At 34.3% G+C, this 16,759-nt stretch overlaps 1 long non-coding RNA gene across 10 annotated transcripts in view; it reads right to left on the bottom strand.

Annotated features, from left to right (window-relative positions):
• Positions 1-6,453: 6,453 nt before the first annotated feature.
• The window catches only part of LOC119638685, a 78,273-nt gene continuing 67,967 nt past the window's right edge, over positions 6,454-16,759 (bottom strand). For all 10 annotated transcript variants that reach the window (XR_005247482.1, XR_005247490.1, XR_005247486.1 and 7 more), the window contains one exon: positions 6,454-7,269. This is a non-coding gene — a long non-coding RNA (uncharacterized LOC119638685). The remainder of the gene's footprint in view (positions 7,270-16,759) is intronic.

Raw genomic sequence — 16,759 nt, 5'->3', positions numbered from 1 at the left:
AAATATGAAGAGTCACTTAAGGCACATCACCCGTTTGCGTAACAATGTGACTGTTAGAGAGAAGTGAGGAAAGAGAAAGAGTTAGAGAAATCAATGTTCGCTGTCTAGTTGGTGTGTACTCAATTGGCAAGTGTTATGCCTCTACCGACTGAGCGCTCACTAAGCTGAGCACTACCTCACTTGGCATTTGAAGTGGCGAACACTAACTTACTGCTCCCGATTCTTATAAGTGGATGCTGCTTTCACAGCAAGTTTTGAATGAAATTTTGCTTGTGCTTATAGGAAACATATGTTTTTCGTGGCTGCATGTACCGTTATCGGTACACGTCTATAAGCGTTTTTCAAAAACGTGATAAAATTACTGCACCTATCGCATTCCCCTAATTTGGTTTCCAATTCCGTGGGAAGAGCTTCCCCGACTCGGAAACAGATTGCAATACATCGAAGTATGGTGAAAAAAAGGAATTTTTTGTTTACCAAAAATTCGTGTTTTCCTTATGAGCTGACTCACGCATTCATAAGTATTTAGCTTATGGCGCATCCAACAACCAAAAAAAGTTTTATTAGAAAAATTTCATTTTCGAATTGCAATTTGTCCTTATTGTTACATCTAAAAATATTCAATTTTGTTTGAGTTTTACGAGTTTTATGTTTCGATGACTTTTTATTTGATTTGAAGGCATCCTAAGTAACGCAGTTTAAAATTACAGTGGCATGGAAAACTTCAAGCAATAAAATCATAATCTTAAGTGAAAATCTGATTGTTTGCCGTGAATTTGCCGCGTATTTGCCACGGGCGGTAAACTTTTAAACAAAACAAAAAAAAAAAAAAAAAGAAGAAAATATTTGCCGCTTCTAGCTTTTCGATATTATTTTGGTTTTCGTGATTGGCTTAACTTTTGATAGGACCACAAGTATCCTTGTGATAAGCAATAAATTTGATCGGCGGACACCATTCGTTGCAGATGCTAAAACGACGTCAGGATGATGCACAGCGAAGTGTAACTATTAGCACCAGCTCTCTCTACACACAATCTTTTTTTCCGAGAATTTCTTCATTCGTTTTTGGCAAATAAAGAAAAAAAAAAAAAAAAAAAAAAGAAGAGCTAAAAATAAACTTTTTCCTAGATTTTATCCGTCCGTGCTGTGCTGTTGTGCACAAGATTCTATGTGTAATATTTTATGTGGTTATGGTATAACAATAAATGCAGTAACACAAAAGTGAACTGAAAATGCATACAAATCATTATTTAATCCTAATGGCGCTAGACTCGCTCTAACAAAAACTTGGAATAATACAAAAAGGCTGAATAGTGACGATCGTGACATATGCACGGAGAATGAATGAATGAATACATGAATAAAAATGTTCTCTTAACAAGCATTTATAAATATGATACCTTTATAGCAGAAAAGTTGTAACACAATCAAAATTGTACAAAAGGAAAACAACAACCGACCGCATCAACTAAAATCATCATCAACAAATAAAATAACAAAACAATGTCAGTAAAGTAATCAACGTTGACATGGTGACACCCAACAATAATCGTAAAAAGCGAAAGAACAAGACAACAATAGCAGTAACTATGCACAGGCAAACCTATGTAGATACATATAACATGAATATAATTTGATGACTTTGTAAATAAGTTAGTAATCAAAGTTTTATGAGTTGTGTCAACACATAATGCGAAAACATAAAACCAATAAATACACAACGATATATATATATATATACATATGCATATATATATATATATATATATATATAAAGATAGATAGAATCAGTCTGTTCAGTCAATCAGTAGTATAGCATACAAAGCAAGCAAAGCAATCGTTTTGTCAATCGTTCACATGTTCACAATAATAATTTATTCACCACATTTTAGTCAAAAGCATTTATTAACCAATTCCGATGACAGTAAAGAGTGTGAAAGCATAAAGCCGAATGGCCTAAAGGATTGAACGATAATAAAATGGTAGGCATAGGATGGGTTGCAGGAAGCTCATGTGGAATTTATTATGAAATTAAAAGTTTCCATACATGAAATCGCATGAAAGACCGTAAAAATGATACCATATATCTCTTGATAAGTGAACAGATTTTTTTAGCTCAACATTCAATAAAACTATCCTTGAAATATTCACTGGCGCAAAAATTGCCTTGGCTAACCACAGTCATTTTTAATTATGAAGAGAATTATGCTGGAAAATTTTACATGCTCTAGCTACCGAAATGAGAGAATGACGCTTACTTGCGTAAGCGTAAAGGGAAAGAAATGCAAATAGGGTTACAATTGGCAAGGATAAAAGTTAAGCTTAGTTTAACGGGATTCTCCATTCATCCATTTTGTGCCAATCACGATACATTTGTTGAAAGATATTTTCTTGATTGTAAGCGTTTTGCTAAGGGCGACACAGCGATCGCATCGATCTTTTAAGTGACCCTAGGAATAATTTGTTGCAGGCCTTAGAGTATTTAAGCAGTTAGAGAATCTTTTGCGAATGTAGCTACAGATCGATGTTCGTGCCTTGTTTTTCATATCCGATCTGTGGCCCTCGGCAAGGCATTTGTAATCTGAGTTGCAACGTTATGTCAGAATCGTTACGATACATAGCATATCGTACTAAGAGCAAATAAAAGGCGAATGAACAAAGAATTTATTGCTTTCCACTTTTAACCAAATCGGATATACATGCATATATTGTTTGCGGGAAAGGATAAATCTAGCATTGCTGTGTGGGGATACGAAGTCCATATTCGCTTTGGATATCTTTTATATCAGTTCAGGATGAGTTTTTCTTCAATTACTTTGCTAATTTCAAAATTATTTAATTTTTTATTTTTTAATCCTTGTAAACCGATTAAATTATTGATTGAGATTTTGACTAAATTTCTTTATGTTTTAACAAATTCCAGACGCAGGCGAACCGGATAAAGCTGATTAAGAGTAGATACAAAAGATATCGCGAATAAGAGAGAACGAAATAACAGTTACATGCAGTAGCCAATTCGGTCTAGACTATTTAGATATTCGGAGGCAAAGTAAAGCATAAAAAGCAAGGAGCTTCAGTTAAAAAATCAGTTTGTTAGTTAACTTTTACTTCAAATTAACATACTGAGCACTTCTGCTAAAGCGTTGTCGTAAATTTTATAATAGTTGGCAGTAATGAGCTTATTTTCTCCTATTTTTTCCAACTTTATATATAATTTTGTTTATTTACTTATTGTTACCACATATGTTGTTATAGAAATATAGAAAAAAAAACGGATTTAAAGACTGTCGGATAATTTAGATCATATGCTCGCCTGTATTGAAAACTGCACACCCCCTGAGATATGAACGCGCGACCATTGGTAGGTGAAAAAGAAGAAAGCTAGCGCTTTAAGGCTTTTTCTAAACTCCCCTACAAGTCCATTAGGGGGAACGCTTACTTAAACTGTATTTCAATTTACTCAGCTCTTCGTAAGTAAAAAATTCAATCTGAGTAATAGAAGCCAATATCACGCAAGCATCTGTGCAAAGAGAACGTGCAAGAGAAGACGTTAGTTCGCGTAAACGTACACTATGCGGTACGTATGATTGCTTTTTGGAAACTACGAATATTTCGCGGTCTTTGAGACGTGATAGATAATGAGCAATGGATTAATTTCGGCGATTATGTTGAATAATCACGGCGTAGCATTTGGCGCTCATTTGAGTAGAGTGTATTACAAGTCGCGTCAACTGAACGTTAAAATCATCGCCAGGGAAGGCAGCTGCCCACATTTAATACAATTGAGGCGAAAAGCAACCAAACCTCAGACTCTTACCTGTCTTCGTTTGGACATTTGTCCGAACAAGTTTTAATTAACCGTTGACAAGCCCAACAATACCATAATGCAAGTGAAATGTTGTTTTTATGGCAACATTGATCCGTAAAGGCCGACATTTCAAGAACGAATTTCTCAAGATTTGCTGAACGATATATTTTGCTGTTGGGCGAAAAGCAGAAAAGTTTTATGGATTTTCGTTGCGGAGATTTCTCGCTGCCTAACTGATCGAACTTTGATCAAACCAAACTTTAATCTACTCCCATGGCTGTATGTGGCGTACAAAAATCAGACACTGTTTCAACGTTAACCGATCAATTGCTTAAAGTCATAAACATTTCATATACGAAATCCAATTTCGTTATGCATACATGCAATATACGATATTTCCATGGCTACGTATGCTATGCTTATTAGTCGATTTAAAGCATTAAGGTATGTATATACGATCCAATCACATACATAATTTGATGTTGGCGATATAAATTGTGTATATTAAGATCTTCATCTCTCTATTATTCGGACTAAATATTACGTTTCCGCTTTCAAAGATAAACGGTTTGCGTGAATTGAAAGCATTTTACGCAAACTTGCATGATATCATAGCATTATTTGTACATTCGTTCAGTACAACGGATATGAACCAGTTGCACGAGGAGTGTGAACAAAACTTTTTTTAAATAAGTGATCATTTTCTTTCTTTGCTTTTTGTTTTCCTTTTAATGATCGACCAAGCAGATAGTTTACGGATGCAAGAAGTATTTATAAAATTAAAATAAGTTAAAGCATTGCAGACGGTTAAGCCCGAGGATGCCGCTACCATACATTACGGCACGTTTGAATTTTTCTAAGTAAATCGATATAACTCCATTCAATTCAAGTCGACATCAGTGAACCCGGGTCACTTCTCAGTGCGATAAACAATACCGGTAAGTGCGATCAATGTGTGGTTACAGTTATAGTAAATGCTCGGACAAAACACTTATCGATCCATCAGGCTGCGGCCTCTTTCTATTTCTCTCTCCTTCTGTGTTAAACAACGCCTGAGTGGCCCGTCCTATTCTCCTATTATCATCCTTAGACCAAAACAGGTCAAATAAACCTGCTCTGAAACGAATGGTGTAATCAAAAGCGGGCATATTTCAGCTCATACTGGCTGTTGCTTCCATTCGTCCAAGCTTCACGTAGTACCCTCCGTACCATAAGACCTATAGGGTACAATTAATAATAACCAATAGCAAGTAAGTCAATAATTTCCGGGATTAAATAAGAAAAGACAAAGTTTCCGTCAAGAGGAAGCATTCCGATGCCTTCTTATTAGAATGTAATAATCGGCAAATTGACACACACATGCACACATTTTAGGAATTCTTTCAACTTGTGTAAATAATTTTAATTTTTCATTTTTCAACATCAATCAAATTTTTAGTTCTCATTAGAGTTTCAATAATATATTTATAAACATCCGCTAAGTACCTGATAAAGGTCTTCGATTGAAATCGACTGAAGCTTCGAGTGTAGAAGAAAAAATTACAAGAAGAAAGACTCACACACAAGTAAAGATGTAGATTAGATCTTACATGAGATCTTGAGGAACTAGTTTTTATTTGTAAGATAAAATTTATGATGCTTGGATCGAAGATATATGTATATAGAATGTAATATTCTACAGTTGAGAGAAATTGAAGAAATTTTCTCTCTTCTTTGCCGAAATAACGTAAGGTAATTGCCTCAAGACAAAGAAGAGATCAGTAATTAAGTCCTACGAGAAGTAAGTTTTATTGGAATAAATACAAAGATTTGTTGCTTTCAAACTGAATAGTGGTCACTGAATAATGCAAAGTAGGACAACATGTTACTATTACGCCCATTATTCTATTCTATTGAAATTTTAGGTGATTGGACCTAAAGTAGACCCATGGAGCTCTTGCTTGGAATACGACTTTAGGTTTTATTTTATGCTTCGGAGGGCAAGCGACTAAGGAATTTTTTTTTATTTTTTATTATTGGTTTAATAGAACCTTTAAAGCTGATCTGAGGTCTTACCTGATGATTTCCAACATCTCTCACACTCTGAATGATGTCATTAGAGCGAATTTATGTTCATTTAAGAGAATTTGGAAACAAAACTGTATTAGTGTAAATTCTCTGGGATAACCAAGAAATTAAAAGTGTGTAGTGGTGAAGATTTTGACATTAATCGCTAGTTCTACGACGATAGGATTACAAACTTGTAAATTTACTTGTGTGTAAAATGTGCGATCCTATCTTTGGCGGATACTACGCTGTAGCATAAAGTCTGCGGGGAAGCCGAACGGAAATGAATACTTGTTCATGAACCGGAAACTATGCGATACCGGGATTGCAGATTAAATGGGACTAAAAGGCAGTTAAAGAAATATTGTATAAATAAAGAAATGTTATAAACATTTTTCGCGAAATATGACTTTCCAAAGCAATTTGCAGTGTAACACAATATTTAATAACTATTGTCAATAAGTACCTGATTGAATTCTTTTCCCTATGAAAATTTAAGCTTTTCATTCAAACACTCGTCGTTCATGCAAAAATCAATATTTTTAGAATTCACTACGCACTACGTTAACTGCAAATATGTTTGTTGTACATACTTGTTCTTTTTTTTTTACATTAAAATTTTCATGAGCTACTTTATGGGCCGTAAAAATCCCTTGCGCGAAAGAGAGCAGCGTTGTTATATTCTACTTGTGGTGCAAGTGTGTGTGCATTTTATGCGCATATACACAACGTCTAGAAGGAGTTGAGAAAGACCCAGCTCTTGTTACACCGATCGATTCAGATTCACTTTCTGAATCACATGTGATTTCCTTTGCTCATCTTGTGTCCGCCTGGTTTTCTTGTATTCAATGTACAGGCCGCAATTTGTGCGACAATTTGAAGAGACTTGGTACACGAACGCAGCTTCGAGTAGATCGGATCAGACCGCGTTTTCGACAATCACTTTCCATCCTACGCCTCCTTTTCAAAAACCTGTTACCTGAATACCCATACTACGATATAAGGAATTTAATGGCGGGCCTTGTCCCCTATGGTGCTCTTACCTGTTCAAAGACAATTTCTCGTAATTTGTACTTAGAAAAATACTCAAAAATGTTATTATTATTCTATTAACTTTCTTCCATTCAAAAAAAAAAAAAAAAAAAAAATGAAGTCACCTTTCTTAGGTTACTATACACTCAAAGACTTTTCACACAGAAATGTTTAGGTTTTTTAAAAAATTTTTTCAAATCTTCTAAGATAGTCTTTTTTAGTCTAATTGATAGACAAGCGAGCGCTTTTTTTTTTTGTTTTTGTAATGTATATTTCTTTAATTGCCGTAAAGCTAATCTAATTTAATCTGACTGTCAATCCCACTTACCTCTCTAAGATGTTACGCCACTTATTTTATAAGCGTTGATATTTCAACAGATTGTCTGCAAAGAAAAGAAGCAAAGAAGAGAGATTGCAGAAAATTTGTGTGATTGTAAAAATTGATATAAATTTTTTTTTTGTTTTTTATTTATTTATTTATTTATTTTATTCCTTTTTATAGAAAAAATTTATTCTGCGTTGCGTATGCACGCAGACGTATATCGATGTTTTGTTATCAGTAAACACTGAAGGCAGTGCATGAGGTATTTTTGATTCATTGAAAAATTTCAAATCTCTTCCATTCATTTTTTTTTTTTTTCGGGAATAGAAGCTAAAACGAGTTGCGTGCTATAGCAATAGCAAGCAATGTTTAATTTTGAAACATTCATTGTTAAATTAGAAATTCAAGAGAAAAATTCAGGACACATACACATATGCACATACAATTCCGTTATAAGTAAAGGCAATACGCATCAATAAATTGCAGGCATTTCCTCTAGTCTGTCCGTCCGTCCACAACATCCCTTGCCATCATCTGTTTGCTTTACTTGCTTTAACTTTGTTTTTTTTTTTTTTTTTTTTTTTTTTTTTTCTTTCTTTTGTTTATTCATGATAATCTTTTGATGACGATTAAATTTTAATGAAATCCATACGAAAGAGTGTATGAGGGAGAACGAGAGAAGGCTTAAAAAAAAATTTATACATATTCATGATGTTCATGTTCATTAAAAACCAACAACTACAACAGCAACAATTTGCACTCATCATTGATGAGTATATTCGATTTGTCAACCGAGGGAAATGCACTTCGGAGACTCGATATAGAAATCACTATTACTATAGAAAACCTCTTCTATTAATCAATTCATTTCTATGTAATCAACTTGGGCTATCATGAAAAATTTAATTTCATTCTTCATTCTTTGATCAATTTAAATAACATATCTCTTACGATGCTCTGTCCAGGCCGGAGTTCTTACACACAACGTCTTATCTATAGGATTTAAAAAGTTTAGAGAGTTATGCTTTATACTTCCAGGCCCTACGGCCAGAATAACAATGTTGAGTATTAAGGAGTTGTTGAAAAGTAGTTGCGAATTTTCCTTAAAATATCAGGGGATGCCTCGTAGGTCACCTGCAAAATTTGATTCCATTCTAGTAGTAAAAATAAAACAAAGCTTATCCTATAGCTCGTCCTTTTGACTCTTTTGCCACCCAACTCGATGAGTTATGTTTCAGATAAATTCATTAATTTTATATATATATATATATATATATATATATATATATATAGAAAGTTCAATTAATTATTTATGGTACCTGCAGAGGATATCATAAGATTCGACTTAAGCTGATTATACAGTTTCATGGGCTGCCTGCTATTTTCCTTATTTGCAACAAAGTGTTGAAGACCACTTGAACGCTACGCATGTACATGAAATACATGCTTGTCCATGTAAAACAATGGAGAGGCCGGAGTCGATCATTGAAAAAGTTTTCATTTCTGTGAAGTAAAAGTGTTTAAAAATGGTGTTTGTTTGCGTGTACATATGTACACGTGAGTATACTCATTGTATATATATATATATATATATATATATATATGTGTGTGCATATGTACGTCAGTCAGTCACCCTTGAAATTTTTCGTATCTTATTCAAGTGACAGTACAACAATAAACTCAGTTGATATTGTTGAATATCCTGCCGTCTGTCTGTTATATTTGTTATTGTTGTTGCTGTTTCTTTTTAAGCCCATTAAATCTATACTTCCTTAGTAGGGGGTACAAAGGCCTAGATGTATAAGCAGACACATATACCAATTTACTGAAACATTAGAAACAATGTTGATTTATGTTATTCTCACTGCTGCTGCTGCTGCTGCTGCTGCTGCTGTTCGACTACGGCTCCGGCTGCGGCTGCTGTTTTCCATTGCTGTTATTGTTTTCTGGTTAACAAGGTGGTGGTGCATGCATACGCTTTTCTTTTTGCGTTGCCATGTTAATAAATCCTTGTCATACAATCTGCTGTTGTCGTACAAAGCATATCACCAGAAGTAGACAAACAGATGATTTGACGAATACAGAATTGAACAAAGGAAGGACAAAACTATCAAAAAAAGGAAAAAAAGAAAAAAAAAAACATTTTTTGCTTTTTAATATTTTTTGGAATAATTTCTACAGTATCACTAGACATGCGGCCTATCCATGGCAAAGTACCGTAAAACGTGAAGAGTAAAACACTCACAGTTGGATATTGAATATTAAATGCAAACTTGAAAAAAGGATAACATTATACGACTGCGAATATGCATGTGCACACACATAGATACACTTTGGCCTTATGATTTTAAGCGAGAAATGTAACATTATCTCGAAATTGAATATATCTTCAATTTCCTTTAAACTGCGTGATGTCGGTCTTGCGTAAAGAAAATTTTAAAAATTGATTAAAAATCTGCAACTAACGGCAGCCAATGAAAGTTTAATTTCTTTCCATGTTTTGTTAAAAATAAAAAAAATCTATGGGTTTCACGTTTATTCTCTTTCTATCAATTTTTCTATTCTGTTGTACTGCATCCATCATTGGAAGATGATTTTGCTCTCCCCAAATGATTTATTAAAGAACATATGGTATATAATTGTGATTACCGTGACACCCTCATGTTCTATAACATTGTGTGAGGTTCCGCACCGACTCATCGATATCAACTTAAGTAGACAGACAAATCTAAAATTTCGTAAGTGGATATTGTCTGCCCGCTAATCGCGGAAGCGGTTCAAGTCAATTTATTTTCAATACTTAACGGGTGTTTTGGTCTGATTCTTAAAAAATTACGATGTTTTTGAAATAAAATATTTGACTTAAGACGATTTAATATTCACTTAGTAGCTTCTGTATTGATTTTAAACTAAGTTAACTGAGTATGATACGGCTTGAAGTTGAATAGGAAGGTATTATGGTGGGACACGTCTTGTTATTAAATACCATACCCTACTACGTTGCTTAATACGGGTACACATATAACTATATTTCGCCATAAGGCTTCATATGGGAAGCTATTGAATAAGTGGTTCGGTCCAAACTTTAGCAAAATATCTTAAAAGTTGCTGTATATAGGTTGAACACAAGAATGGGCAGACATCAGTTGGACAGACTGGCAGATACAGTAGCAGGTATTATTATCTACTGTGTCTATCTCAAGTGTTCTGGGTGCATGTAGCGAGTATGCGGGGTGATGTAGTGCATAAGAAAAGCTATCTCTATATTCAATATCGCGGATGCTGACTTATCCAATGAATTTAGGCAAATGACTCTCATCTGTAACTAAATTAGTTTGTAGGATGCCCATTGATCCATATTATATGCGAAGTGTACTAACATTCAAACGCAATGCGTTAAAATTTGATGCCATTCCGACAACTGGTTTACAAGTTCCAGTTGTTTAGGTTATAACGCAGGGGTGTAATGGATGAAACTCTCTCTGCATAAAACAACGATAATGAGTGGATCTACTATGACAATCCCAAGTGCAATATGTTATGGATTAGCCCCGAACAGACATCTATGTCAATACCGAAGTGGAACATTCATGGCCATAAAATGTTGCTGTATATATGGTGGGATCAGCAAGGCGTGGTGTAATGCGAGCTGTGGAAACCGATGAATGTTACTCCAGATGTCTACCGAGATTAATTGAACAAATTGAACTATGTAATGTTGCCAAAAAGGCCAACGCCTTCTGATTACCACTTGTTCAAATCGATGCCACATGGCGTCGCTGGGATGCGAGTTCGAAAGGCTGAAGAAATGCGAAAATGGGTCGATGCCAAACCAATATCGTTCCTTCGATACGGTTTTGCCAAGAAGATGGAACAAACTGGGAGATTGATTTTGATTAACATATATTGGACCAGTTTTTCTCAATAGTGAACAAATGAAGTAATGACGTAATAATAGCAGAAAAGCAATATAACTTTTCCCATTATAAGCCCATTTTCGGTGTACATAACTCAGGCTATTAAAAATTCGAAAAATTCGAAGAAATTGTGTACTTAATCTTTTTTCAAAACATGCTATCTATGCACAGTCCAAAGATATTATTTTCACATAAAATAGTTGCGGTTATCCAAAACTACGTAGTACCGTTTATCGCATCTCTTGGAAAGATTTTTAAAACATTTGCCCAATTTCATTAACTGTTAAATTGTCAACTGATTACTCTTCGAAATATAGATGTGGACGTGAAAAGAGAAGACTCAACCGTTCGAAGAAGACAATCGATAAAAAATTGTAAAATCTTGCACATTCACGGAAATATCGAAAAATCGATACCGTTAGCATGCATTCAATATGCGCTTACCATCAAATCTATTTAATGTCGATATGTACTTTTATGCTTTCAAATCATTTGATATAGTTAATGGGGATAAGAACGGCGAATGGCTGTAAAAAGAAACAAATAAATTTTTAAGCAATTATCGACGAAGCAACAAAAAGCAAAAAACCAATGCATTATGAATTATATTTATGTACAGCACGTTTTTTGAAATGCCCTCACGTATGAATTATTATACATACGTACATACATATATATATAAAACAATAAAATTCATTTCGAAAAAAGGGCATAAAAAACTTTTTTTTTTTTAAATAAATATATATAAAAAATAAAAAAAAAAAAAAAAAAAAAAAAATGAATAAAATGTACATGATTTCGTTTCGCGTTATTTTTTTTCTTTTTTTTTTTTTAACAATTTATACGTAACATGATTCATGCATGTAATTGAAAAGCGAATCAAATAGAAATCAAACAAATATATATAAAAAATTTGTTTAAAAACCAAATAAAAGTAAGAGAGGCACGGTTAACAAGCGATTCTGGTCGAATGCATTGATACTCATCATGTTTATCTCGTCGTTCGAGAAGGAAGGAAGGAAACGAATTTTATAGATATGATAAATGGGCGAAGAAGAGCAAGCATCCGATTTTTTATACATATTCAATAAGTCGCATACGGTGTGTGTTCAATAAATTTGGGTAATCAATTTTATGGTATGGAATACAATCCATGCGTGAAAATAAGTTCACTTCTCACTTTAGCTTAGGGCGCCTTTCGGCGAACGGATGTCAATCATTTTAATACATAGTGTATATATATACATATATATAAAGTTTTCATATTATCATAAGATTGGTGGCGGTAGGCGGTAGGCGGCAAACCGGTCACGGCCATTAGCTAACACTAATCAAGAATGTGTACACTACACCTTTAAAAAAGTCTTTAAAATGTATTTTTCTGTTTTATACTGTACTGTAATAAAGTTAAAATAATCTCCGGTAGTGTGTAAACAAAGAAAGAACAAACATCCCACATATATAACTGAAACGAATAACGAATAACGAAATTAATATAAAATGGCCTTCCGTATAAAATTGTATTTTGCTATAAAAACTCTTTGAAAGGTCGACTGTTTTTCAACAACAATTCTACAAAATAATAAAAAAATTCTACTTAGACCCGAACGGCTTGAGTGTAAAAAACATGCGATAATTTCATTCTTTTGTTCTTTCTTTGTTTTCACATCTAATTCGCTATTTTCGCATTTCACGTTATCGTAATATTTTAGAAAACTTAAAAAATTCTTGTTTTCGGTAGTAATGCTGACGAAGATTTCGATGACTATGTGCGGCGTGCTTTCGATTATCATTTTCTCTTCTTAATCCGCATAAGATTCGTTTTGAATAGCCCTGTACTCGTGGAAAGATACGCATACAGTCAACAGCGAGCATAGCTAGTGAGGTCTGTCAAGTCACGGAAAAAAATGAAGAAATTTTCAGTTGTCACGTTCCGCACAAAGACAACCGATCTAAAAAATCTGCTGATCATTCATACAGGAAGCACCTCGCGAACTGGAACTGGATTAGTTTACGATATAGAAATTCTCGCACCATGCAAAATATGTGAGAAACCTTTGAACGCAAGCAGGAATGCACAACTTCTCTTGACGATAGACGTCCGAAGTTCTTGACGCCCAGTGCGAGGGACATTAATATCTCGGAGGGTCTAACGCTGCGCGAGAGCCTGCCCTCAGAAATTCTTAACCAGTGTCATGATTTTTTTTTTATCTGAGGAAAAACTTTGCATCAAAATTAAAAAACCAAACGACGCATTGGACAAGTGATTAAGCTCACATACTTTACAAGATCTCCGAGTCTATTGAGCAGGAAGCTTTCCATAACTGTAGTGGTTTTAGGTGGTTTTCGTGGATATGTTATGCAGTTATCTTCTTTCTTTTGAGCAGGTGAGTGAACCACAGCTACCACACACGTAAGAAATAGTTGCGAAACACACAACGTATGCGTGTATACGAGAACAAGCAAGCAGCAAGATTGTATGCCTTCACATTTCTCTCCAAATTCATAATGCCTTAGCTGCTTGGGCTGAAACTCTCTCTATTTCACCGCTGAAGGATACAAGAGCAACCGCAGCGATCAGCATTAGCAAAGGGTATGCATTCGTTTGCTTGTTTGCGACTAATGGGATTTTAGTTCAAAAGTCAGTTAAAACCGTACAAAGATCCCATAAAATTGTAATGAAATTTGCAAAAAGTTTGAACAAATTGAATTTAACACGAATTTGTGTTTAAGTGCCGTAGGAGTCTTGCAGAGCGATAAGAAAGCATATGCCGGATTTTCCGCTTCCTCTGTAATGCCGAATAATATGCATAAGAAGAAATTAATTCAATTATACGTCGTTCGAACGCCGAGCATCACAAAAATTCACTTTGAAAATTAAAGTCCGCTTTCCAATCAACCCATGGATATCCGCTCGCAATTGCCAAAATATTTCAATTTTTCACATTACATTTAAGTCACTGCTCTTAGGGCGCGCACAATTTTTTTACTTACCACACAATCACCATTTGATTCGCTATAAAGAGTCATATAAAGTGTCACAGTGTCTAGCGCAATTAGACCCGAGGTTTGTTGTTTTAGGGAAGCTATCAACTTAATAAGCTCACTTTCCTGACGACTTATAGATGTCGCGGAACGATTGAAAAATTCAATTCACGCAATTGATTGGTTCCTATTGATGATTACGAAGTGAAATGCGTTTCACGGAGCAGAGCAATGAAAAGAGCAGTCTGGTCAAGTATTACAGTTTTTCTCTCTAAGATGCACAAAAGAAATAATTCAGAGAAAAATCCCAGCGCACATATCAAGATTCTTATTCCATCTTTATTTTTTTTTAAGACTACATTATATTTGAACAGGGTTGTATTTAGTAATGTAAGCAACTAGTGTTAAATTCTTTTGGCTTTAGAATCTGAAAAACGTAGGCGTGAAAGCCGAAACGAACGACAATTGTTCGTAACCCATCCGAAAGGCGAAAAGTGAATAAGATGACTTTACAAAGATGATAATCGCATTGGCAGGAGATGAAAAAATTAAAAAAATATAAAAAAAAGTCAACAACAGTATAGTTGACTATACATTATTTTAATCAATACCTTGGAAGAATTATACAAATTATTGCTTGTAGAAATAAACCCGATTTGCTCATAAACACCTATCCATAGTTGGCGGTGTTCGAGTGAAGGAACCAATTGCTTTCGGGTAATCTATGTATATTTATGTAACCTGTTAAAATTTGATCACGATGTTTCTCAACGTTTCTGGGATTGAAGGGACCTCTTCTACGTATTTTAGATTTCTTCCGCATGTAAATAAATTTACAAAGAATGAATTTAAAAAGACTGCCAAATAACACGGATCATGTGCGTAATTAGGTTTTTTGTATTCATTGCACTACCTATTACTCTGATCGAACAAGTCTACGTTTCAATTGCGATGGACAGTCAGTAATTGCCTATGCAGATCGGAGATATTCTTAATATTGATCAAATCAATTGTTTCGCGATATGTTTAATTCGAATGCGATGGTTTTTCGATGCATACCCATTTATGGATTTAATATACGGAATGCTTGCGTTCTCAAGTCTTTGAAATTTTGTGACTTGATTGCACGCATTATCGGCGGGAATTTTTACTATGTTACTCCCAATGAAAGACAGTTCAAAATTCGTGCTTCAAAGTGTTCATTAAGATTAAATTAAAGATTAAATGGTTCCGCGACATTGACTTGACAAATTATGTACCGAACATTGTTTAGGTTTGGCGATGATACTTACTTGGGACTTTTATACTTGAAAAAAAAAAAGAGAAAGACGAACCTTTGATGATAGCACTTTGGCTGATAAGGCGTGTAAATCTAATTAAGAGAAATCTTTTATGTTAGTAATCAAAAGATACGATGTAAGCCATATGACATGTGTGTGTGTGTGTGTGTGTTTTTTTTTTTTTTTTGTTTTAAGCTCAATAAGTATAAATCACAAAATTTTTCTAAATATTCTAAACTTTAGCATTGAACTGAACTGGATGTTACAGTTTATTTTTTTCGCTGATCTTTTCATTTCACATTTCGACATTAAATGTCAGCTTTCGTTCAATTTTATGACAAGAAAATCTTATTAAAAATTTGTCTATTTTTTTTTTTTTAAACAATATTTTTAAAAATATTATTGTTAAACGCGGCACACAATTCAATATAATACCGAGCATACGAGTGTGCATATATGTAGTTACATCTTTGACTTTATATGGATTGTATGATATCTGAACTAATTTATCGCCGGCAGGGGGTTAAAAATGAATGAGAAAACGCATGTGTGTTAATGTCTACAAGAAAGTATTTCGAATACAGTCAGTCAGTGAACAGCTGTTGCAATTTGTGTGAAAATAATAGTCAAACTTGTATTTGTATTTGCTTTTATTCATTCTTATGTATAGAAAGCACGTCTCAAGATGTTACGAAACACACGTTGCTGCTCGTTGTTTATTATTGTTGTTGTTGGTCGTTTTTTTTCTTTCTCTTCTTCTTCTTCTTCTTCTTCTTCTTCCAAATTACAAAGGCTACATATTTTTTTTTTAGTTTTTTTTTCTTTTTTTCTGATAAAGCAGCACAAGTGTTATTACAAGTATTGTTGTTAATCCTCCCGGGTGTTTTTTAGTTCAGATATCAAATGACACTGGATTGGGTATTTGCTTAAATAATAGCTGCGAAAGTAATTACTATAAAATAAAAGAAAAAAATTGCAAGTGCTTCCGTAAAAACGGATTCATCATGAAAACGTTAAAGAAACTTTTCAAATAGATTTATCGGCTTACAAAATAGGCGGATCAGCAAATCTCGTATGGATAACCGTGTTCATTTGCAAGCCATACAACGTTTGAGAACATATCTAATATGTGAAACAATTGCTCGTACATACACAAACTCCACCTATAATACGGTAAGCAAACAAGTAGAAATCTTAGTGTGCCCGGGACCGCGATTAAAAGCCCTACTCCCCCTCTAAAATTGTTCATGTAACGACTTTGTCACAATAACGCGCTCGTCTTTGGGCGCAAACGCGTCATATCGTATACCGAATTTCATCTATGTATCTTGTATACGAGCAAACAAGACCGACAGATGGATAGACGAGC

Source organism: Glossina fuscipes, unplaced genomic scaffold, assembly GCF_014805625.2.
Source record: "Glossina fuscipes isolate IAEA_lab_2018 unplaced genomic scaffold, Yale_Gfus_2 0, whole genome shotgun sequence".
NCBI classification, from domain to species: domain Eukaryota; kingdom Metazoa; phylum Arthropoda; class Insecta; order Diptera; family Glossinidae; genus Glossina; species Glossina fuscipes.
Note: the sequence above shows the minus strand (reverse complement) of the source record. Positions and strands in the feature narration are given on the sequence as shown.